Below are 25,308 nucleotides of genomic sequence, written 5' to 3' on the forward strand. Positions count from 1 at the left end.
GACTCGACTGAAGAGCTGGTGGCCGCCTGGGAAAGGGCGGCCGCCGGAGCTTTGGACTGCGTCGTGCCTTTGTGGCCTCTGACCCGATGCCGATCTCAACTGGCTCCTTGGTTCTCTGAGGAGCTGAGAGAGATGAAGCGTCGGAAAAGACGCCTAGAGAGCATTTGGAGGACTAGTCAATCTGATTCCGACCAGACACAGGTGAGGTCTTATATCAAGACCTACCTAGTGGTGATAAAAGCGGCAAAGTCTAACCACTTTTCCGCTCTTATCGCATCTGCAGAGAACTGCCCAGCTGCCTTGTTTAGGGTGACCCACTCCCTTCTCTGGGGGGGAGTGCGGGAAGATCCCTTGCAGGGTCGTGCTGAGGATTTTGTGCAATTCCTGCATGATAAAGTCGCTCGGATTCGGGATGGCTTGGACTCCGACTGGATGAGTCCACGGGAGGAGACGAGGGCAGGTCTTGAGAATGTTATCTGGGAGGAGTTTGATCCTGTGACTCCCGAGGATGTGGACAGGGTTCTGGGTAAGATTAGTGCCGCCACGTGTTTATTGGACCCGTGTCCCTCCTGGTTGGTACTGGCCTCCCGGGAGGTTACACGAGGCTGGCTCCAGGGGATTATAAGTGCTTCTTTGAGTGAGGGTGCCTTTCCTGCCACCTTGAAAGAGGCGGTAGTGAGGCCCCTCCTCAAGAAGCCTTCCCTGGACCCGGCTGAATTAGCCAACTATCGTCCAGTCTCCAACCTTCGTTTTGTGGCGAAGGTTGTTGAGAGCGTGGTGGCACGACAACTTCCCCGGCACCTGGATGAAGCTATCTATCTGGACCCGTACCAGTCGGGCTTCAGGCAGGGGTACAGCACAGAAATGGCATTGGTCGCGTTGGTGGATGATCTCTGGAGGGCTCGGGACAGGGATTGCTCCTCTGTCCTAGTCCTATTAGACCTCTCAGCGGCTTTTGATACCATCGACCATGGTATCATGCTGCAGCGGTTGAGGGGGTTAGGAATAGGGGGCACCGTTCTGCGGTGGTTCTCCTCCTTCCTCTCCGACCGCTTGCAGTTTGTGTTGGCAGGGGGACAGAGGTCGACCTCGAGGCATCTCGCATGGGGAGTGCCGCAAGGGTCGGTCCTCTCACCTCTCCTGTTCAACATTTATGTGAAGCCGCTGGGTGAGATCATCCGTGGTTTTGGGGTGAAGTGTCATCTGTACGCTGACGATACTCAGCTGTACATCTCCACCCCAGACCACCCCAACGATGCCCTTGATGTGATGTCCCGCTGCCTGGAGGCCGTGCGGGCCTGGATGGGGAGGAACAGGCTCAGACTCAACCCCTCCAAGACCGAGTGGCTGTGGCTTCCGGTGCCCCGATATAGTCAGCAGGTGCCATCGCTGACTATTGGGGGTGAATCCTTGCCCCCCACAGAGAGGGCTCGCAATCTGGGTGTCCTCCTGGACGCACGGCTGTCTTTAGAAGAGCACATGACGGCCGTGGCCAGGGGGGCCTTTTATCAGGTTCGCCTGATTCGCCAGTTGCAGCCCTTTCTGGATCGGGACGCCTTGCGCACAGTCACTCAGGCCCTTGTCACCTCCCGGTTGGACTATTGTAATGCTCTCTACATGGGGCTCCCCTTGAAGAGCACTCGGAGGCTCCAACTGGTCCAGAATGCGGCCGCGCGGGTGGTTATGGGTGCAACTCGTTGCGCCCACGTGACACCCCTCCTGCGCGAGCTGCACTGGCTCCCAGTGGTCTTCCGGGTGCGATTCAAGGTGTTGGTTACCACCTTTAAAGCGCTCCATGGCATAGGACCCGGGTACCTTCGAGACCGACTTCTGCCACCAATAGCCTCCCACCGACCAGTCCGTTCCCACAGAGAGGGTCTCCTCAGGGTGCCATCGGCCAAGTTATGTCGGCTGGCGACACCCAGGGGGAGGGCCTTCTCTGTGGGAGCCCCAGCCCTGTGGAATGAACTGCCCCCGGAAATACGTAAGATCTCCGACCTCCGGGTGTTTCGCTGCGCTCTGAAGACCCTGTTGTTCCGCCGGGCCGGGCTATTAACATAACGTTTTAAATTGGGGTATTTTAAATTTCTGGGATTTTAATTGGAGCCTAATTATTTAATGATTTTAAATTTTAATTGTTGTTTTGTTTCTGTGTTTTTAAATAGGCTGTACACTGCCCTGAGTCCTTCAGGAGAAGGGCGGTATAGAAATAAAATTATTATTATTATTATTATTATTATTATTATTATTATTATTATTATTATTATTATTATTATTATTATTATTATTTGAGGGGCTCCTACAAAAACGAGAGGGTCAAACTAAAGCACCGAAAGGCAAGGCAAGAAACAATGGATGGAAACTAATCAAGGAGAGAAGCAACATAGAATTAAGGAGAAAATTCCTAATGGTGAGAGCAATCAACCAATTGAATAGCTTGCCTTCAGAAGTTGTGGGCGCTCCATCACTGGAGGCTTTCAAAAAGAGACTGGACAGCCATTTGTTTGAAATGATATAGCCGAGTGTTGGACTAGAAGATCTTCAAGGTCCCTTCCAACTGTTCTTTGTTCTAAGATTGATAGAGATGTGCTTTAATGAACTCGGGGGGACAGAGTCTTCAGAATTGAGATAGAAATCTTCCATCCCTCCTTTGTTAGTAGTTTCATCAGGGTGGGCTCCTTTGGAGTTAGTTTCCAAATCTCTTTTTCCCCAGAATGTTTGCATCTTTGCTGTCTTAAGGTTGCAGCTTTATTGACAACTGACCCTTGCAGAATGCTGGCAGAAAGGCTCAAATGGGAGAGTGGGAAGTAGCACAGAAGCCTGTGATTTTTCTAAGCAGTTCCCTCTTCCACACCATCCAGAGGGGGACAAATTCATTCAATGTTCCACTGCTGCCTTTATCACAGAGCAGCCTGTCCTTGAAGACAAGCAGGTCATGTATATTTATAACAGGAGACTCATTCATTTAGCAATCAAAAACAGTCACGGGAGAGAGAGAAAAAACCCCACAGCTCGCTTGAAAATGTTCCATTATGAATAGTATTTTTTTTTCCAAAAAAGATTGAAAAAGAAACTCCTTTAAAAAGCATTCCCTTGGGGTGTTTCATCATCTAAGCCTGAATTTAAATGATAGCTTATTATTACTCACACTTCTGATTTAGAAATAGCTTCCCATACGCATTACAGCCTCATATAAAATACTGAACAATTTGTCAGCAGCAGGCCCAGAATGTTGAAAGGAAACTGTTCTTAATTCTTCTTTTTATTTATGTAGGAGCTGGGAATCCCTGCTTTCCCAAGGAGACAGACCGCACAATGATTTGGAACAAAAAGAGAACAAGTAGCTCAGCACGCTACTCACTTAGAAGTATTTAGATCATTATTTTTCAACTTTGGCAACTTTAAGAGACGTGGACTTCAATTCCCAGAATTCCTCAGCCAACATCAGTGGTGGTATTCAAAAATTTTTATTACCGATTTGGTGGGTGTGGCTTGCTGGGCATGGCATGGCATGGCTTGCTGGGCATGGCAGGGGAAGGATACTGTAAAATCCCCATTCCCTCCCCACTCCAGGGGAAGGTTACTGTAAAATCCCCATTTCCTCCCGATCAGCTGGGACTCGGGAGGCAGAAGAATAGATGGGGCCGGGGCCGGTCAGAGATGGTATTTACCGGTTCTCCAAACTACTCAAAATTTCCACTACCGGTTCTCCAGAACTGGTCAGAACCTGCTGAATACTACCTCTGGCCAGCATGCTGGCTGAGGAATTCTGGAAGTTAAAGTCTTACCTCTTAAGGTTTCCAAAGTTGAAAAACACTGCCTTAGATACTGCCCACCAGTTTAGATGCCAAATTGGGGGCAGGAATGAAGAGTCCTTGAGCCAGGTTCAAGGGCTGGATCTGGGTTTGTGTCTTTCTTCTGTCATTTGCTCTTCCAACTCAAACAGTTAGCCCTATGCTGAGAATTTCATCTGTATGTTTTTAAAGATCATTTTCATTTAGCTTGATGGGAAATAAATTGCCTTTGAGCCATTGGGTTTCCTGCGAGAGGAACATTTTGGTGACACATGGGTAAATCATGGGAGTCGGCCACTTACTTTAGTAATGAGGCATATACGAAAGTTCTTTCGTATAGTGATCTTTCCAATGGTAGTAGCCTTCTTGGTTTATGATACAACTATTCTCTCCCAAACTGAGATATCCGGAGGGATGCTGTGGCTTTTTCTGATTAGGGAGTGTGAGCAACTGCTTGCTCTAAAGCAACTTTCCCTTTCAAATCTGAAGTACTGCACTGCCCCAATAGATGTAGCCAGACAGACAGATTAACAGAGGTGGAAGGGACCTTGTAGGTCATCTAGTCCAACCCCCCACCTAAGCAGGAGACTCTACACCATTTCTGACAAATGGCAGTCCAATCTTTTCTTGAAAGTCTCAAGTGATGAAGCTCCCACAACTTCCATAGGCAAGCTGTTCCATTGGTTGATTGCTCTCACTGTCAGAATGTTCCTCCTTATTTCCAGGTTGAATCTCTCCTTGATCAGTTTCCATCCATTACTCCTTGTCTGACCCTCAGGTGCTTTGGAAAATAGCTTGACCCCCTCCTCTATGTGGCAGCCCCTCAAATACTGGAGCACTGCTATCATGTCTCCCCTGGTCCTTCTCTTCACTAGACTAGCCATGCCCAGTTCCTGTAACTGTTCTTCGTATGTTTTAGTCTTCAGTCCCCTAATCATCCTGGTTGTTCTCCTCTGCACTTTTTCTAGAGTCTCAACATCTTTTTTATAGTGTGGTGACCAAAACTGGATGCGGTACTCTAGGTGTGGTCTTACTAAGGCTTTATAGAGTGATATTAGTACCTCACTTGATCTTGATTGTATCCTTATATACAGTGGTGGGTTCCTCCCGGTTCAGCCAAGCTGGTAGCGGTGACAATATGACATCACTGAACCGGTTCTCTTTGTTTGGGAGCTGGGCCCTCCCGCCCTCCCCATGTTATTCTTACCTTTTATTTGGCCCGCCCCCAATCTATTCGCTGCCTCCCAAGTCCCAGCTGATCGGCTAGAAGGAAAAGAACTGTTTAAACTCTTGCCGCGGGGCTTCAAAGGGCCGCCCTACAGCTGATCAGTGTTAAAAGGCAGTGTGGTGGTAGACCGATGCCTCCAAAAACAAATGGGTAGACCAGAATGTTCCAAGAACAAATGGGTAGACCGGTACAGGTCTGCAAGCAGTTAAAAGCCTGGTAGACCAGTAACTCTGCTAAATCCTAAAGAATTGTCACATGACCATCAAACCACACCCACAAAATAAACCATGCCCACAGAACCGGTAGTAAAAATTTTAGAACCCACCCCTGCTTATATAATATATATATCATTATATAATGACAATGATTAATTCACCATCATCCATTGCCTCCTTTCAATAAGACAGTAGAGTAAAAAAAACCTTGCACCAACATTTAAAAGATAACCAAAAACCATTTTGAGAATGGGCTACTAAAAAAGGACCCTTTTGTTGGGGAACTGGCATATTAAGGGAATTGGCATACAGACTTGATTATGGGATGTGTTGAGTTTTGAGCTTCTGTGTCAGGCTTTATTTTATTTATTTATTTATTTGATTTTTATTACTGTTTATAAATAACTTGAGGCAATAAACATACCCGTGTTTCCCCGAAAATAAGACCCTGTCTTATATTTCTTTGAACCCCAAAATAAGTGCTTGGCCTTATTTTTGGGGATGTCTTATTACTTTGGGGTGGATGGAGCAAGATGGGCTCCTCTTGCCATCTTACCTGATCTCCAGCTCTGTCTCCCTAACCCTAACCAGAGGAAATGGCACAGGCCAGCTGCACATGCATTTAAATATTTTTGGGGAGGGCTTATTTTCGGGGGGGGCTTATTTTAGCGCATGCACTCAAAATCCCGATTGGGCTTATTATCAGGGGATGTCTTATTTTAGGGGAAACAGGGTACAACAACAAGGACCCTAGGAGATGGGTTTGGCTGAGCGAGAATGACTGGTCAAAAGTCATCCAAATGGTTTTTCATACCTAAGGTGGGACTAGAACTCATGGCCTTCTGGTCCCAATTTCCACCCAAATATTCATGTCCAAACAAAACCATGGCATAGCTGATTTACAGTCTAAGCTTTACAGCCCTTTCCCCCCACAAATGGATTGGTCTCTATCAATTCTTGCTTCCACTAACTCTGAAATACTCCCAATCTGTGAAAATTCCCTTGTAACATTAAAGAGAAGTTGGTGGGGTTTTTTTTAATTAATTCTGATAATTTTAAAATATTTTTAACTATTCCTTCCAGAACATTTTTAAATTTAAAGACTTTGAAACAGGAGCTAATATGCCATTTACTTTGAATCTGCTGGTAAAATCTAATATAAGAATAAAAAAAAAAAATTCAAAAGTGAGATGACAGGAGAGAAAAAGTAAGATTTATGTCAGAGATTTACTTCAGAGAGGGACTGGAAAGATTTTCTTATTTGTTTTCCGATGTAATTAATGTTCACATATAGATTACAGATTACAGAGAATACAGTGAGATAAATTGGTTCCTTTGTATTAGGTTAATTGTGAGCATGTCTTTGAATCTTAAATGATGCCTTCAAATGCCAGCTTGAAATCACCAAGATGGATAACATTTGAGAATGTGGTTTCTTAATTCTGTATCTCTGTCTTTAAATTAGGGGACGCGGTGGCTCAGTGGTTAAGATGCTGAGCTTGTCGATCAGAAAAGTCGGCAGTTCGGTGATTCGAATCCCAGTGCCATGTAACGGAGTGAGTTCCCATTACTTGCTGCAGCTTCAGCCAACCTAGCAGTTCGAAAGCACATAAAAAATGGAAGTACAAAAATAGGGATCACCTTTGGTGGGAAGGTAACAGTGTTCCATGTGCTTTCGGCATTTAGTCATGCCAGCCACATGACCATGGAGACATCTTTGGACAGAGCTGGCTCCTCGGCTTAGAAACGGAGATGAGCACCGCCCTCTAGAGTCGGGAATGACTAGCATGTATTTTCGAGGGGAACCTTTACCGTTACCTTTTATCTTTAAATTGCAGAAAAGGAGAGAATAGTCAGTATAAGACTGAAAGCACAGACTGAAGCCTGTTCCCACTCATAGCAACAATAATATCACAATATGAACTGTAATCAATGTACATACATAAAGGGATATGTTCAGAAAGTGTGGTTGAACTACACACAATGCTTGAAGTTTCTAAGTTTAGAGTTCCAGGTTAGTTTAGATGTACTGAACAAGTGTTGCTTCTTCTTCTTCTTATTTTTTATCTATCTTTTAAGTTTTCAAGGCTGAGCCCTTTCTGGTGCTTATCAGCATTCTAAACAGCCCCCCTTGTTTCTTTCTTTCTTTTTATTTCTATTTCTAAACTGCTCACTGCTCTCAGGCAGATCGTTCTTCTCAAGAAGCATCACTCATCTCCCTGCACCTCAACCTGGTGGCATTGAGGTCCCTTTCAGGGATGGGATTCAGCCGGTTCGGATCAGTTCGGGCGAACCAGATGCTAATTTTACATCTGGTTCGCCAAACCGGTAGTTTCAAGGATTGGCTGGACCTGCCCACCTTGCCCCTCCCAGGAGTCTCCACGTGGTCCGTTTTGGATGCCAGGTAAATTCAGGGCAGAGGCTCTGGGAGGGTGAAAAACGGGCCTCCCGGAAGTTCCAGAAGTCCAGAAACGGGTCCATTTCCGGTCTCCGGAGGGCCTCCGGAACCTGGGGGAGGCTTTTTTCACCCTCCCGGAGGCTTAAAGGAGGCCTTTGGAGCTTTGGGATGGTGAAAACGCACCTCCCCTGTGGTGCAGGAGGCCGAGTAGGCCACGCCCACCATGGCCATGCCCACCCAGCAACCAGGCAGAGAACCAGTTGCTAAAATTTTTGAATCCCACCCCGGTCCCTTTGGTGTAAGAAGCTAGTTTATTGTCTCAAAGGTAATTTTTTCCCCTTTAAAGGCCACTGGATTTCTTTCTCATCCAAGAAGCTTCATCAGTTCTGGCAGGGTAGTGGGGCAGATGGAAGGATTAGTATTGTTTCATCATCCCCACCATCCTTCCATCCCTCCCACCATCCTGCCAGAACCGATGAAGCTTCTTGGATGACAAGCAAAACATCTTCAAGGAAAAAATAAAGAAATTCCAGTTGCTTTTTTTTGGTGAAAAAAAAAAGCACCTTTGAGATAACTATGACCTGGATGACTGAGAATCTTCATAGACATTAAGTTAGATTGTTGTTCAGGATCATGAAGCACAACGTTTGTTACAGCTTCACCCAGGATATGATCATAAATCTTTCTGTAGAAACTGACACTCAGGAGATGTAAGCAGAAGAAGAATCAAGGGCAAGGCACAGATACCCAATTTGTGTTTATTACACATGTGAGAAGCCCTAATAATGAAGTTCGGCTATCATCTACCATGCAGATTCTACCATGCAACTTGCCATATTATCACCCTTCTTTCCTGCTTTTTGTTACACAAATTTCTGGCCAGTCCTATGATTTTACAAGTCCTATTTATATTGAAAGCTTTTGCTTTTCTCTGGCCTTTTTGAGCAAACAGTGAAGCTTCTCCCACTAGCTGTGATCCACAGTTTACGAGTGAGAGTGATTGGGCATGTTGAAGAAATGGATCTTGTGCAGGTCTGGTAAAGAGAACTGGAATTTGTGAAGGGATAACGCATATACAGCCCACCGTGAGACTCCTTTCCTTAATTTCCCTTAGGCACTTGTTAGAAGAACAGCTGGAATATTTCAATCAGTTATGAGCACACAGGTTCTGTAAGTTACAAAACTTTAATGAAATTGAGTATTATTTGTTTTCACTTTAACTCAAACACCCATTTCTCCAACACCTTGCCTGACTCTTGCAATCAAAGTTGGCCAAAAAGTTTGGGGATCCTCTAACTAAGTCGAGGAGTTGGAAACTTGCTTCAAGTCCTTTATAGTCTTGCCGGTTGTTGGGTTAATTGTCTTTTAGAATACAATTCTTTGTCTGTTTATCTCTCTAGCCAGTATCCACACTTTTCAAAGACCTGGCTGTTTATAATTCCAGGATATTGTTTTCCTGTTCCCAGCAGTTGATATGCCAATTTTTAAGACCATGTGAATATTGCTTTCTTGCTTTCAGAATAATCACATCTTGAAATGAGGTCAAGTGTATATCCTCCTTTGTTTGTCAGACTAGATATTACTTGGGACAAACACATCGTTGTCGTGGAAGCTATGAACTGTCTGAGCCCTCTCAGAATCCACATGAAGCCATGGAAATTGAAAAACCCAAGGAATTCCAAAGCTTGATGTTAGACAGGTCCTGAAGCTCTTGCATTGGTTGGACTGCTTGGCAATCTGTGTCAGGACCTGGGTAAGAAGAATGCATCTTTTTTTACCCCTTTGGTTCTTTCACCAGTGTTTGTGATCACTGATGTGGTATCAGTGGTGGGTTGCCCCCGGTTCGCACTGGTTCTATAGAACCAGTAGTAAAACCGGTGACAGGCTCCACCCACCGACCCCAACATCATCAGAACGCTTCTGCGTATGCGCAGAACAGCCCTGTTGCGAACCGGTAGTAAAGGTAAGTAGAACCCACCCCTGTGTAGTATCCTCTTGGGTCACCTGCTTTAGAGCCATGGTGGTGTCATGTTAGAATGCAGCATTGCAAGCTGCTACAGCCAGGAATGCCCAGTGCAGTGCAGGCTGCACTGGCTCCCAGTGGTCTTCCGGGTGCGATTCAAGGTGCTGGTTGCCACCTTTAAAGCGCTCCATGACTTGGGACCTGGATATCTACGAGACCGCCTTCTGCCACCGATAGCCTCCCATCGACCGGTACGCTCCCACAGAGAGGGGCTCCTCTGGATGCCTTCGGCTAGGCAATGTCGGCTGATGACCCCCAGGGGGAGAGCATTCTCTGTGGGGGCCCCTACCCTCTGGAATGAGCTGCCCCCGGAGATTCGTAGGATTTCCGACCTGCGTACCTTTCGTCGTGCCCTAAAAACATTATTATTCCAACAAGCAGGGCTGGCCTAAATAATAATAATATTTTACTATTTGAATGGGTTGTTTTATTAGAGTTTTCGGCCAATTTATTTAATTGTTTTAAATTGCTTTTAATTTTTATATTGTTATGGTTTTATTTCTGGCTGTACACCGCCCTGAGTCCTTCGGGAGAAGGGCAGTATAGAAATTTAATAAAATAAAATAAATAAATAAATAAATATGGAGGTGTTTATGAAGCCAGCAAAATTTGAGTTTGTCTCTGAGGAAATTTTATCTTTACAGATGCTAATTTGCTAGAAAAAAAAACTTCACATGTTTTCTGTATATTACAGTGTAGAAAATTCATTTACAATAATAATATTGCTAACAGCATTTCATGTAAATTTAAAAGTAGGATTTTTAGTCAAACGATTGATTTGGAGAAAAAAACCCCTAGAGAATTAGAAGGAATGCGTGAGGCCAATATTCTCATCACTAGCAATTTAAAGGATCCATTTTCTAAAAACTAAAATTATTTGCCTTTTTCTATTGTGTATATTGCACTTTAAATAAAAATGGCCTTGTAAAATTATACTGTAAAAATACGATTGTTATTAGTTGTAAAAATTGTATTCCCATTTTCTAGGCTAAAATATGTTCTGCAAACAATATTTTAAAATGTCTCTTTTAACAATCGATTATCATAGTGTAATTTTGTTTTTTTTTTAAATATATGTATATGCTTACAAATCTCTTTAATTAGTTTACTTGATTATATATATATATATATATATATATATATATATATATATATATATATATATATATATATATATCAATTTTCTTACTTCTTCGTAGGGTTTATGTGTGTTTTTCTTCTAGCCAGGTTTTCCCTATGTAGCCAAGGTTTTTTTGTAGCTCCAGCTCAGTAGAATCACATCTACTCGGTTCTGGGCTTTTTTCCTTTCTGACACCTAGCAAGCTCTAACTGCTAGGTGGGAGACCTAAATAGATCCATTTCTAGCTCGTTAGCTGTCATCAGTAGGCCACACCCATGTCTTATGTATCCTCCCTGTAAAGGTACAGTATCAATTTTCTTACTTCTTCGTAGGGTTTATGTGTGTTTTTCTTTTAGCCAGGTTTTCCCTACGTAGCCAAGGTTTTTTTGTAGCTCCAGCTCAGTAGAATCACATCTACTCGGTTCTGGGCTTTTTTCCTTTCTGACACCTAGCAAGCTCTAACTGCTAGATGGGATACTGTACCTTTACAGGGAGGATACATAAGACATGGGTGTGGCCTACTGATGACAGCTAACGAGCTAGAAATGGATCTATTTAGGTCTCCCACCTAGCAGTTAGAGCTTGCTAGGTGTCAGAAAGGAAAAAAGCCCAGAACCGAGTAGATGTGATTCTACTGAGCTGGAGCTACAAAAAAACCTTGGCTACGTAAGGAAAACCTGGCTAGAAGAAACACACACACACACACACACACACACACACACACACACACACACACACACACACACATATATATATATATATATATATATATATATATATATATATATATACAAATATATATATATATATTTGTCCTCTTCAACAAATGGTAAATGCACTTTATATCTGATGAGAGAAAGCAAATTCCACTTTCTTGCTCTAGTCATGATTTCGTGATATGATTTAAATGAATTAAATTGCATATGATCAGATTCCCCTTCCTTTTTCCCTGCTTCTACTTGGCATGTCAGTAATGTTGATGCAGTTGTAAAATACAGATTATTAGTTATTTATCAGTGGGGTTATAAATCTTAGTAGTCTCATAGCTGCAGAAATAATGTGCATGGCTGTTAAATGGGGAGTGTAAAAATGCTCAATTCAGACTCCAGAATAAAGTGAGTCCATGTGATATACTGATTAAATTGCTTCATCTGGGGAGATCCAGGTTCATGTTTAGTCAGGGAACCTCACTATGTGATTTAAATCAATTGTCTCTCATCTTGAGCTGACTCATAGTGAGATCAAGATGGGAGTTGAAGGAGGCGTATTAAGCATTCAGAGAACAGGCAAAGAGTCTAATAATAAATTAATGAAACATTGCATTGCATTGGCAACCTTCAGTCTCAAAAGACTATGGTATCGTGCTCTGGAAAGAGGTCCTAAAACAGCATCTGGTGTGACTAAAAAGGCCAATTCGAGAGCGGCAATCCCTGAGGGCAGTTATATTCTGTCCCTTGCCCAGCCCCCAGATTTCACTCGTTCCGGGACTGTCTGTTTGCCTCAACCTGCCGAACAAGTGTCTCTTTGAATTGGAGAAGGCCATGCTGCGTCTTTAGCCTCCAAGCCAAACGATCAGAGGTCAAGATTTCCCAGTCATTAATGTCTATTCCCAAGGCCTTTAGATCCCTCTTGCAAATATTCTTATACCGCAGCTGTGGTCTCCCTCTAAGGTGCTTTCTCTGCACTAATTCTCCATACAGGAGATCCTTCAGAATCTGACCATCAGCCATTCTCACGACATGTCCAAGCCAGCGTAGACGTCACTATTTCAATAATGTATACAGTACATGCTAGAAATTCCAGCACATTCCAAGACTGCACTATTTGGAACTTTGTCAACCACATAAAATTATCTAGCACCAATGTGGACAGAAACAGGGTACCTTCTACCACTCATGGTGGCTGTGTCCAGAATCAAAAAAATATTGGAAAAAAATAAAAAATTGGTTGCAAGAAATAACAGGTATTCAACTAGAATTTGTACCAGAATTATACCTACTGGGAATAATGGGAAAAACCTACGATAAGAAGACAAGACATATGATTTTACATATAATGACAGCGGCAAGATTGGCTTTTGCACAATGTTGAAAAAATGTGAAGATGCCCTCCGAAGATCAAATAATAATAAAAAAAAATACGATTGCGCTGAAATGGACAAACTAACATTGGAACTGAAAGAAATGACAGACTCAGAGTACTATGTATCATGGAGAAATGGTACGAATGGATTAAAAAGAGAAAGATGAAACAGGCTCAGACATAACAAAATTTGATGAAGTAAAATATATAGATTATAAGTATTCTATAAGGATAAGGTTTGCAAATGGACACAGTTCTGCAAAAAAAAAAAGTTTTTCTTTTTTCTTTCTTTCCCCCCACTCTTTCCTTTCCTTTCCTTTCCTTTCCTTCCTTTCCTTTCCTTTCCTTTCCTTTCCTTTCCTTTCCTTTCCTTTCCTTTCCTTTCCTTTCCTTTCCTTTCCTTTCCTTTCCTTTCTCTCTCTCTCTCTCTCTCTCTCTCTCTCTTTTTGTATCTCTTGCATTCTTTTTTTTCTGTTTTTTTCAGTTTTTGTGTGTATTTTTGTATTTTTGTATGTATGTTTTTGGTTTCGTGTTTATTGAAAAATTAATAAAAATCTTTTTTTAAAAAAAATTATCTAGCACCATTGCTCTCTTAAAGATTCAGAATATCTCTGGCCAGGTTGTTCCTCTTTGGAAGACCTCACCAAATCATCTTGAAAGTACAGTTTCAGCCAACTTAAAGCCATTCATAAGGAAGCCATCCATTTGACCTGATCAAGGATGCATGAAGTAGAAACTGATCCCGTGTTTTTGTTCTGGAGCAGATTTATATATTCATGGGTATCAAAGGGGGATGAAAGTTGTCAAACAAGATGGCAGCTACAACAGCATGATGGAAGGCCTACTGCTTCTTTCTTTATTGTATTTATATTTAGAAATAGTTCCATTTCTAACTCTTTCTGAAAACCAACAAGGAAGGGCCTGATCTTCACTGGGAGACTATTCCAGACCATTGGCATGCCATGGAGAAGCTGAGCCTTCTAGTTTTGACTCCCCTCTCTCCCCCTTAGAAACGTGGGACAATGAGGAGTTGTTTCCACAATATTAACTGTTATCAATTCATACATGGAAATATAAAAAGATAATCTATATTTATCTGTTAGATGTATCCTGAGTGGTAATATTCATAATAAGAAGGACAGATAAGCAAATATTTACTATACAGTTGCTCTGACAACAAGAACATGGAGAATAGATGGATGTGAGCCAAAGTCAATTGGAGGTTTTGGCAGATTGTAGGCAGTTTAGTGTTAACAAAAGCAGAAGGTTGGAAAAAGGAGAGATCCATATAATTTCTCTTGTAACATTTCAGTGAGGCTCCTGAAGAGAGAAGGAGGGAGGGAGGGAGGGAGAGGGGGGGAGAGAAAGAATCAAATCAAATCAAATCAAATCATAAAATCATAAAATAAAATAAAATAATAAAATAAAATAATAATAAAATAAAATAAAAATAAAATAAAATAGGAAGTGCTGGACTTTTGCTGCTCTTTAAAACTGGCTATTTCTGGGTTTAAAAATAGCCATTGGCACAATAACTGTATGTTTATTGCAGATTGGCCCTACTCCCATAATATGTGGGGTTGTTGTTCATTCACTAAGTTATGTCCAACTCTTCACAACTCCATGGATCACAGTACGGCAAGCTTCCCTGTCCTCCACAGCTCCCAGAGTTGCCCAAATCCATGTTCATTGCATCATTGACACTATCTAAAAACGTTGACAGTTTTTCCAGGCATGCCATCACTCTGCTAAACAACTAATTCCCACAACACTGTCAACCTATTTACTAAGACTGTATTAATATTCTTCTCTCATCCTTCCTATTACCTATCTCCTTTTACTTATGACTATAACAGGGGTGAAATGCTCCCGGTTCGGACTGGATCACCCGATCTGGTAGTGATAGAGGCGGGTGGTTCGGAGAACTGGTAGCAAAAACCCCTGCCTCCCCTCCTTGCCCAGCTGAGCTGCACAATCATCAGAGGCTTTTTCTTTTAATTTTTAAAAGCATTTTTTCTACAACCTTTTCGGCCGAAAAAATGCTTTTAAAAGTAAAAAAAAAAGTCTCTGATGATCACGCGGCTCAGCTGGGATCGTCAAAGGCTTTTAAAAGCATTTTTTCTACAACCTCTTCAGAAGTTGTAGAAAAAATGCTTTCAAAAGGCTCTGACGATCCCAGCTGAGTTGCTTGATCAGCAGAGGCTTTTTTTCTTTTAAAAGCCTCTGATGATCCAAGCTGAGTTGCCTGATTGGCAGAGGCTTTTAAAAGAAAAAAAGCCTCTGCCGATCAGGCAACTCAACTGGGATCATCACAGCCTTTTGAAAGCATTTTTTAACAACCTCACCGAAGAGGTTGTAGAAAAAATGGTTTTAAAAGAAAAAAAATTGGCCACACCCACCCAGTCACATTACCCACCACCACCAAGCCACGCCCACAGAACCGGTAGTAACAAATTTTACATTTCCCCACTGGACTATAACCTTGTTGCTTGTATCTTTATGATTATATTGTTTTATTTAGTTTCCTAGTATGACTTTGATTGCTTATTTAGTATCCTATGACTATCACTAAGTGTTGTATCTTATGATTCTTGATTAATGTATTTTTTAAGTACACTGAGAACCTATGCACTGAAGATAAATTCCTTGTGTGTCCAATCACACTTGGCCAATAAAGAATTCTATTCTATTCTATTATCTAACCATCTCAACCTCTGCTGTCCCCTTTCCCTTTTGCCTTCCATCTTTCCTAACATCAGGGTCTTATCCAAGAAGTCCTCTCTTCTCATTTGGTGGCCAAAATATTTGAGCTTCGGCTTCAGTATCTGTCCTTCCAAAGAACAGTCAGGTTCAATTTCCTTTAGGAAAGTGTGGAGTTAGCATTGGGCATTTCAATAGGAATAACTAATAAGGCAGTATATGTTTCCAAGATGCTTTGGGAGAGTTGCTTTGGACTTCCCCTGAGCACAGCATCTCTTTACTCTTCATTAAAGTAGTCTGACCGTTTTTTCCCTATGCATCTTCAGGAAATGCTGCTCTTCTGCTTTCCTAAATCCATTTGTTACAGTTGGTGTGACTCTTAAAGCAGCAGCACCTTGTTTTCAGGTTCAGGACTCCGTGACCAGATGCTTTTTCCCCTGTTGACATTCAGTTCATTCTAGCTTCAGTAGCCCATTTACTATCGCTTTGAAAAGACTGTCTTCATGAAGACAGAGAAGAAATAGCTCAGCATTGGCTTCATTGTATAAGTTGTTTCATCCACACCACTCATTCATTTGTGTTATTGTTTAGTGCTTTGAAGCCCCTGGGGCTTATAATTACTTTTCTATAATGTCTCTTCTCTCCTGGCTATAATGGTTTTCAATATCCCTCTTGCAGTTTACTTAATCCTTTAAGAAGCCAATAGATTATTTAGAATAGAAAATCCTGACATTGAGTATCAGATGGAAAAATAATTGTGCTGCCCTATCAGACAACAACAGCATGAGGATTAGCAGCAGTTCTCTGGCATAAAGACATTTATCTGGCTAGAAAATCACTACTAATTTGTATTGATTTGGGGAAGGAGGAGGAGGGGGAAATGGGGTATAAGAAAGCAACCCAAATAGACTTCCGGTGGCACTGCAGGCCCTGACAGATGCTCCTTTCGGACTGTCAGCCCAGTGATTTCATTAAAACTGCCAGGACAGCGCAAATCAGCTGTCTGGCGGCTTGGAAACCTTCCCCTCGGGAGAAGAGAGGAAGGCGAGCAGCCGGACTAAGGTAGAGCTCCCCAAAACCCCTAGGAGCAATTGCTAGGGGCTTGGAGGGTGAGAGCTCCCTGGTAGTCTGGCTGAGCTCCGAATCCGAGGCTTTTCTGCTTCAAGCAGAACAAGATGCCACGACCACCCCTGCAATCAACATTCAGATTCAAAATAAGCTCAAAGCAGGCAGAACAAAAACAGGAGTCCTAGCAACTGCAAGTACTGAACTGTGTCTATACTTCTTCCTTCTAAGACTTTTAAAACAAAAGCAAAAATGGCACCTGAACTGTAACAGAGCGTGAAAGTGAAAGTTATAGTGAAAGTGATAGTTAACATTGTTAGCGCTTCCAAGACTTCTAAGGCTATTTAAGATTATTGGATTCTACACCAAAGAAAGAAAGATTTAAAGTGGAAAGACTACAGTTTGGACTTTAAATAAACTATAATACTTACAAAAGATTTAAAAACATTTGGACTTACTGATTTGGTTGCTGTAGGAAGTATAAATTGAAAGCTAAAAATGGCTTCTAAGCAAATAAAATCTGGTTTCAAAAGTGCTGGATCGCCAGCACAATAATCAAAATTACAATCTTTGTCTACTTCAAACCCACAAATATTGACTTTGGAGGTTCCACAGGAATCTCTGCAGGATGCTTTGAAGCAACAAACTTCTTTTTTAGAGGGGAAAATTAAGGGAGTGTCTGAAGAAATGGCTGAAATTAAAGAAGTTATACAAACTCGGAATAAAGAAATAAGAGAAGACATAGTAATGGCATTTCAGGGTCTGGCAAAACACATTGAGTTGTTGGATGAAAGAGTAGAAGAAATTAATCAGTCCAATTTGAATTTGGAAAATAAAATGGATGAAGTTCAGACCAAGGTGGATAGGGCAGACGATGAAGTAGTAATGTTACAGTATAGAGCGATGGAATTTGCCCTGAGAGTAAGAGGTTTGAGAGAACACAATCGAGAGAATTTGAGAGAGATCTTTGCAGAGGCTTTTGCAAAGATAACTGGGGAGCAACAAGCAGATCTCTCATTGCAAATTGACAAAATATATTGTGTTAATTCTTGGTTTGCCAGACAGAATCAACTGCCAAGAGATATTGTGATTTACTTTACAACGAGGAGGACCCGAAATGAAATTTTACAAGCTTTCTATAAAAATAAACTTCAAATGGCAGGACAAGAGGTTTTAGTGCTGAAAGAAATTCCCCCCAAAATGTTGAGAAGCAGAAAGGAGTTTGCTTTCTTGGTGGATGAACTTAGAAATTGACAGATTCAGTTTAGATGGGATGTTCCAGCTGGACTGGTGGTGAATTATATGGGAGAAAGGTATCGCCTTAACACAATTTGGAAGGCAAGAGATTTTTATACTAATGTATTAAAGGCTGAATGCCCACCATCTCAGGAAATGAGGAGAAGAAAAGAAGAGCTGGCAATACAGGGAGAGAAGGAAAGTAAACAGCCACAAGCTGCAGGAGAGACCTCGCTTATTGAAGAAGATTTATTGCAATTCTTTGGTACTGATCAACCTTTGGAAGTAGCAGAAAAAAGAGAAGAACCACAAGAACAAAGGCAGACCCGTGCAGCAGCAAAGCGAAAAGAACTAGATTTAAAGATACAGCAAATTCAAATGAAAGCTCAAGAAGCTACAAAAATAGAAGCGGGGGGTGGGGGGGGGCAAGGCCAAAGAGAAAGGTGCAGGAGGATCTTCAGCTAGCCCTTTTAAAGCTTCAAGGTGCCAAGAATGGCAACTAAATTTTTGACCTGGAATGTCAATGGTTTAAATTCACCACAAAAGAGAAAGAAAATATTTCATTATCTGAAACAGTTTAAAAATGATATAATTTGTCAAATATTTGATAAATTCAAGATTGGGAACACACTTTGTTGCATCTGCCCCAGAGAAGAAAAATGGTATAGTTATATACCTAAGGACAGATTTAACAGCTAAATTAATTGAGGCAGATGCTCAAGGAAGATATATTGCAATTGAACTTTTAATAGAGGGGAAGAAAACACTTTTAATTGGAGTATATCCTCCCAATCAACAGCAAGAAAAGTTCTATAAGTTTTTGCATACTAAAATAATACAATGGGATTATAAATCATGTATATTAGTGGGTGATTGGAATGGAGTACTGGACACTCAAAAGGACAAAAAAGGATTACTTCAAAATACCCAAAAACGTGCAAGACTGCCCAATTCTTTTTTTGATATAATGGATGATATGGAGTTGAGAAATATTTGGCAAGTATGAAATCCAGAAGAAAAGGATTTTACTTTTTTTTCTGACAGACATCAATCCTTCTCCAGGATTGATTTCATATTGATTACTAATGATTTCTTTTCTAGGGTAAAGAAGATGAAGATATGTTCAAGAATTTTATCTGATCATAGTCTGGTGTGGATGGAATTAGAGCAGGAAAAGGGACCCAGAAGGTCTTGGAGGTTAAATGAAAACTTGTTTAGATATGAGGAAAATGTGAAAGAATGTAAAAAACAAATGAAGGAATTTTTTGTTATGAATACGAACAAAAGTACACCTATGGAAATGGTCTGGGATGCAAGTAAAGCATATATGAGAGGAACCTTAATACATTTGAATAATAAATATAGACATAGACAAGAAAAAAAATGGAGGGATTTAGAAGAGGAAATAAAAATGAAAGAGTAGGCACTCATATTGAACCCAACAGATAAGAAAATAAAAGAAACAATAAATTTGTTATGAGGGCAATTTAATATGTTGATGGCAGACCAAGTGGCAATGAATTTACAATATGCTAAACATAATACTTTTTGTAATGCAAATAAACCAGGTAGATGGTTAGCCTACTTGTTAAGGAAGAAACAAAAGCTATGTACTATAGAGAAGATAGAATTCAAGGGTAAAGAGGTATATCAACAAAATATGATTAAAAAAGCTTTTTTAGAATTCTATACAAAGTTATATGCTAGTGATACAATTCAAGGTAAAGACATAGACAGATATTTACAGGAGGAGAATATTCCTGTAATTACATCAGAGCAGAGGGAAGGATTGAACCAACCAATAACTTCGGAGGAAATTATTTTAGCAATTAAACAGTTGAAGGGGGGTAAAGCTCCAGGCACAGATGGATTGACAGCTGTTTATTATAACAGCAAATAGAAATGGTAGAACTGCTTAAGGAACTATTTCAGAAGATCCAAGTTGGAGGAGATGTACCCCCTTCTTGGAGAACAGCTTTTATTTCATTGATTCCAAAGGAGGACCAAAATCATAGTCAACCTAAGAATTATAGGCCAATATCGCTTTTAAATACTGATTATAAGATTTTTGTAAAATACTAGCAAATAGGTTAATGCTAATTATGCAACAAATGATCCATAATGACCAATCTGGATTTATAAGTGGGAGACAAATGAAAGGTAATGTAAGACAAATTGTAAACTTATTGGAATATCTAGAAAGGAACAACCAAGTCCCTGCAGCATTTATCTTTCTGGATGCAGAGAAGGCATTTGATCGATTGAATTGGCAATTTTTATTGAAAATAATAGAAAAGATGCAGTTTGGAGAATACTTTATAAAATCTATTAGAGCAATATATCAGAGACAAACAGCACAAATAATAATTATTGGTGGTTTAACAGAAACTTTTAAAATTGAAAAAGGAACAAGACAGGGATGCCCTTTGTCACTGTTATTGTTTATTTTAACTTTGGAACCTTTATTGAATAAAATACGAGGGACAAATAAAATAAAGGGAATTAAAATCAGACATCATGATTATAGATTAAGAGCATTTGCAGATGACTTGGTTGTTACCTTAACTCAACCAGTACAATCATCTATAGGTTTAATGGATATAATTAGCCAATATGGACAAATGTCTGGATTTAAAATAAATAAACAAAAAACAAAGATAATAACTAAAAACATGATGGCAAAGCAAAAAGAAGAACTAGAAAGACTAACAGGATTTGAAATAGTAAAAAAGGTTAAATATCTAGGGGTATATATCACAGCCTCAAATGTAAAATTATATAAAAATAATTATGAAATGTTATGGCAAAAAATACAGAAAGAGATGGAGAATTGGGGAAAACTACAATTATCCCTGTTGGGAAGAATAGCAGCAATAAAAATGAATGTTCTACCTAGGTTTCTATTTTTGTTCCAAATGATACCAATACTCAAGAAAGATGAAAATCTGAGGGAATGGCAGAAGGGTATTAATAATTTTGTTTGGGCAGGGAAAAGACCGAGAATAAAGTTAAAAATAATGCAAGATATACGTGAAAGAGGAAGTCTTAAAATGCCTAATTTAAGATTATACTATGAAGCAGCTGTCCTAACAATAATTAGTGATTTGATTAATTCAACAGAAGAAAGAATATTGAATATTGAAGGATATGATTTGTTATATGGCTGGCATGCTTATTTATTATATGATAAAAAGGTGGATAAGACCTTTAAAAGCCATATATTAAGCAATGCCTTGTTACGAGTTTGGAAAAAGTATCAATATAAGTTAAATTATAAGCTACCTATATGGGCAATACCCAGACATGCAATAGAGAATATAAGTATAGAACAAAAGCAAGAGGTGATTACTTATAAAGAGCTTCTTAAAATGGAAGGGGGGGTATTGCAGTTAAAATCTTTAAACGCATTAAAAGAAGAAAGAATAATTCAAACTTGGTTTCAGTATGGTCAGTTGCAAGCTAGATGGAAAGAAGATCAGAGAATTGGTATCATGCAGAACGAGGAAAATTTGGTAAAACAAATTAGAGATCAAGGTCAAATGCATATAAAAAGATTATACAATGTATTGATAGAAATAGATTCAGAAATGGAATTAGTTAAGGATTGTATGATAAAATGGGCACAAAATATTCAGGAACCAATAATGATGGAAACTTGGGAAAAAATATGGGTTAGAAACGTAAAATTAATGCAAGCACAAAATTTAAGAGAAAATTTTTATAAAATGTTTTATAGATGGCATTTAGATCCTAAAAAGTTGGCTTGTATGTATCTGAATTTACAATCTAAGTGTTGGAGATGTGATTGTGATGATGCCACTTACTATTATATATGGTGGACTTGTAAAAAGGTTAAAGCATTTTGGATTAAAATATGGTGGATTATCTAAAATATTCTTAAAAAGAAGATAAAGTTTACTCCACAATTGTTTTTGCTGGGTATAATCACAGATTGTACGGTTATAGAGACTAAATTGATTTTAAATTTAATAACTGCAGCTACACTTTTGGTGACACAATATTGGAAAAAGGAAGATTTGCCTACTATTGAAGAATGGACATTCAAAGTAGCAAATTTGGCAGAAATGGCGAAGATTTCGGCATATTTGAAAGATCACTCACAAGAAAGATATATATCGGAATGGAGAAGATGGATTGATTATATTCAAAACAAATATCGGACTAAAAAGTATCAAATAGCTTTGTGAATGAATAGAAAAATTAAGAGTATTGATGCTTAGTTGTAAAAGGGGAGTTAAAGTGTGAAGGGGGGGGATAGGAATCCTTAGTTTATTAGCTTAGTTTAGCATATGATTGTCAATTGTATACCCTGTATTTTGTTCTGGGAAGTTTGGGGGGGGGGGGAAGAAAGGAAGGGAGGGAGGGAGGAATGGGGAAATACTTGTAATTTTTTTTGTTTTTTTCTCTTTCTGTAAAACTCTTTAATAATAAAAAAAAAAGAAAGCAGCCCAAATACAAAATCTCAGAAAAGTACAATATGAAAGGATCTTATTATCATGGTAGATAGCTCAATGAATGCATCAATCCAATGTGCAATTGTTGTAAAAAGGACAAAGTCCACGCTTGGGAACATTAGAAGGGAAACTTATACAAATAAGTTTTGTATAAAATCTTATACAAATCTATAGTGAGACCAACTTGGTATATTGTGTATAATTCTGATCATTGTACCTTAAGAAGAACATTGTTGCTATTGGAATGCATTCCAGAAGGACAACAGAAGAAGAAATTTCCTGATAGGGAGTACAATTAATCAAAAGATCAGCTTGCCTCTCAGAGTTGTGGGTGCGCCATTGCTGGAGGTTTTTGGAAGGGATTGGACAACCGGATGGTATAGGACAGTGATGGCTAACCTTTTTGCCATCGCGTGCCAGGAGAGGGGGGTGGGGGAGGGTCGCGTGCGCACGTGCCCATGCGCATGTGTGCGCAACCCCCTCCCCCCTCCCCCCTGCTCCTGGCACATGATGGCCTGGTAGGCCCGTTTTTCTTTCTTACCTGGTTCCAGATCCTCTATGTGTATCTGGGAACGGCGAAAACAGCCTTTCCCACTCCCTTGGAGGCCCTACGGAGGCTGAAAGGGCCCATTTCCCAACTCCCGGTGGGACAGGAAGTGACATTTTTTGCTGTCCCCACCCTCCAGAACCTCTCTAGGAGTCTGTAGGAGCCTCTTTAGGAGTCTGTAGGAGCCTCTCTAGGAGTCTCTGGAGGCTGGGGAACAGGAAAAAACATCACTTCCTGTCCCACCGGGAGTGGGGAAATGGGCCCTTTCAGCCTCCGTAGGGCCTCCAAGGGAGTGGGAAAGGCTGTTTTCGCTGTTCCCAGATACACAGAAAGGATCTGGAGCCAGGTAAGTAAGAAAAACGGGCCTTCCCTACCCCGCCCCCAGACCCTCCAGAGGCAGGAAACAGCCTGTTTCCCTACTTCTGGTGGGCCCAGAAGGCCCGAAAATCAGCTGGATGGCACGCGCATACGCCCCAGAGCTAAGCTGGCATGCCCACTAATATGGCTACGCGTGTCACCTGTGGCACGCGTGCCATAGGTTCACCATCACAGGTCTAGTCCAAGCCCCTTGGGCAGGGACTAGACCTCCAAGGTCCCTTTCAACCCTATGATTCTATAACTTCTAACCCAAATGCTTAGAGACATCTCTGAATAAACAGCTTGGGATATTTATTCTAGAACAAAGAAAATTAAGGAAAAACTTATTTATATGTTTAATGAAAAGAGGACTAGGGGAGACATGATAGCAGTGTTCCAATGAGCCACCAGTGTTCCTGGTGGCTCAGCAGACTGATAGCATTGTGATTAACACCAGCTGTCTGCAATTGCTGTAAGTTCGAATCTCGCCAGGCTCAAGGTTGACTCAGCCTTCCATCCTTTCTAAGGTAGGTAAATTGAGGACCCAGTTTGTGGGGGAAATAAGCTGACTTTGTATAAATATACAAAAGTATGAAGGCTATTGCTTAATGCATTGTAAGCCGCCCTGAGTCTCCGGAGAAGGGCGGCATATAAATAAAATTAAAAAAAAAAATCTCAGGGGCTGCCACAAAGAAGAGGGAGTCAAGCTATTCTCCAAAGCACCTGAGGGCAGGACAAGAAGCAATGGGTGGAAACTAATCAAGGAGAGAAGCAACTTAGAACCAAGGAGAATTTTCCTGACAGTTAGAACAATTAATCAGTGGAACAACTTACCTCCAGAAGTTGTAAATGCTCCAACACTGGAAGTTTTTAAGAAGATGTTGGATAACCATTTGTCTGAAGTGGTGTAGGGTTTCCTGCCTAAGCAGGGGGTTGGACTAGAAGACCTCCAAGGTCCCTTCCAACTATTCTATTCTATTCTATTCTATTCTATTCTATTCTATTCTATTCTATTCTATTCTATTCTATTCTATTCCATTCTATTCCATTATTTTTCCCGCCTTTATTCTTTTTACTAATAACTCAAGGTGTCAAACATATCCCACAGACCTTCCTCATCCTATTCCCCCCCAAACAACAACCCTGTGAGGTGGATTAGGCTGAAGGAGAGTGACTGCCCCCAGCTGGCTTTCATGACTAAGGCAGGACTTGAACTCACAGTCTCCTGCTTTCTACCCTGGTGCCTTAACCACTAAACCAAACTGCTGCATACAGCATAGATAACTATATATTGTACAGAGAGTTTTTCCCTTCCACTCGTCCACTTGAGGTCATCTAGTGAAATTAAACGCAAGCAGATTCAGGATCAACAGAAGGAAGTATTGTTTTACACCGTGCATAATTCAGTGGTTGAATCTGCTGCCAGCAATCGGGGTAATGGCAGACAATTTGGACAGTTGTAAAATTGACTGCACTGATTCATGGAGCAACAGGCTATCGATGTCTACTAATATTGATGGCTGCTTACGATCTCCAGATTGATAAGCAGCTTACTTTAAATACAAGTTGCTGGGAATTAACAATAGAAAGGAGCTTTCACTTTCCTGTTCAGGCTTGCAAACTTCCCAAATGTATCCAGTTGACCAATGTGTGACTCAGAATGGTGGACTAGATAAGCCTATGATCTGACCCAGCAGGGCTTTTTCTGCATCAAAAAAGGCTAAAAATTATGACTGTAACCATAGCAATGATATTATGTCCGTTTTCCTACAAGTTCTCAGAAGCCAAATGATTTGTAAACGAAGGTTCCCTGTTTGGGTGATATAATTTGAGCAATGCCCTGTTGTTCATCCCTTAACAACAGTTAGCAATAGCACTTAGACTTATATACTGCTTTACAGTGCTTTACAGCCGTCTCTAAGCAGTTTACAGAGTCAGCATATTGTCCCCAACAATCTGGGTCTTCATTTTACCCACCTTGGAAGGATCGAAGCAGGGGTGAAATGCTCTCGGATTGGACCAGATCGCCCAATCCGGTAGCGATTTTTCCCTGTGGTTCAGCGATCCA

General features: G+C 40.8%; 1 pseudogene; it reads left to right on the plus strand.

The window, feature by feature from the left end:
* LOC148116358 (uncharacterized) overlaps positions 1 to 25,308 on the plus strand; it is a 56,346-nt pseudogene that overhangs the window by 26,955 nt on the left and 4,083 nt on the right.

This window comes from Pantherophis guttatus, chromosome 1 (genome assembly GCF_059756535.1).
Source record: "Pantherophis guttatus breed Tessera chromosome 1, ASM5975653v1, whole genome shotgun sequence".
Classification (NCBI taxonomy): domain Eukaryota; kingdom Metazoa; phylum Chordata; class Lepidosauria; order Squamata; family Colubridae; genus Pantherophis; species Pantherophis guttatus.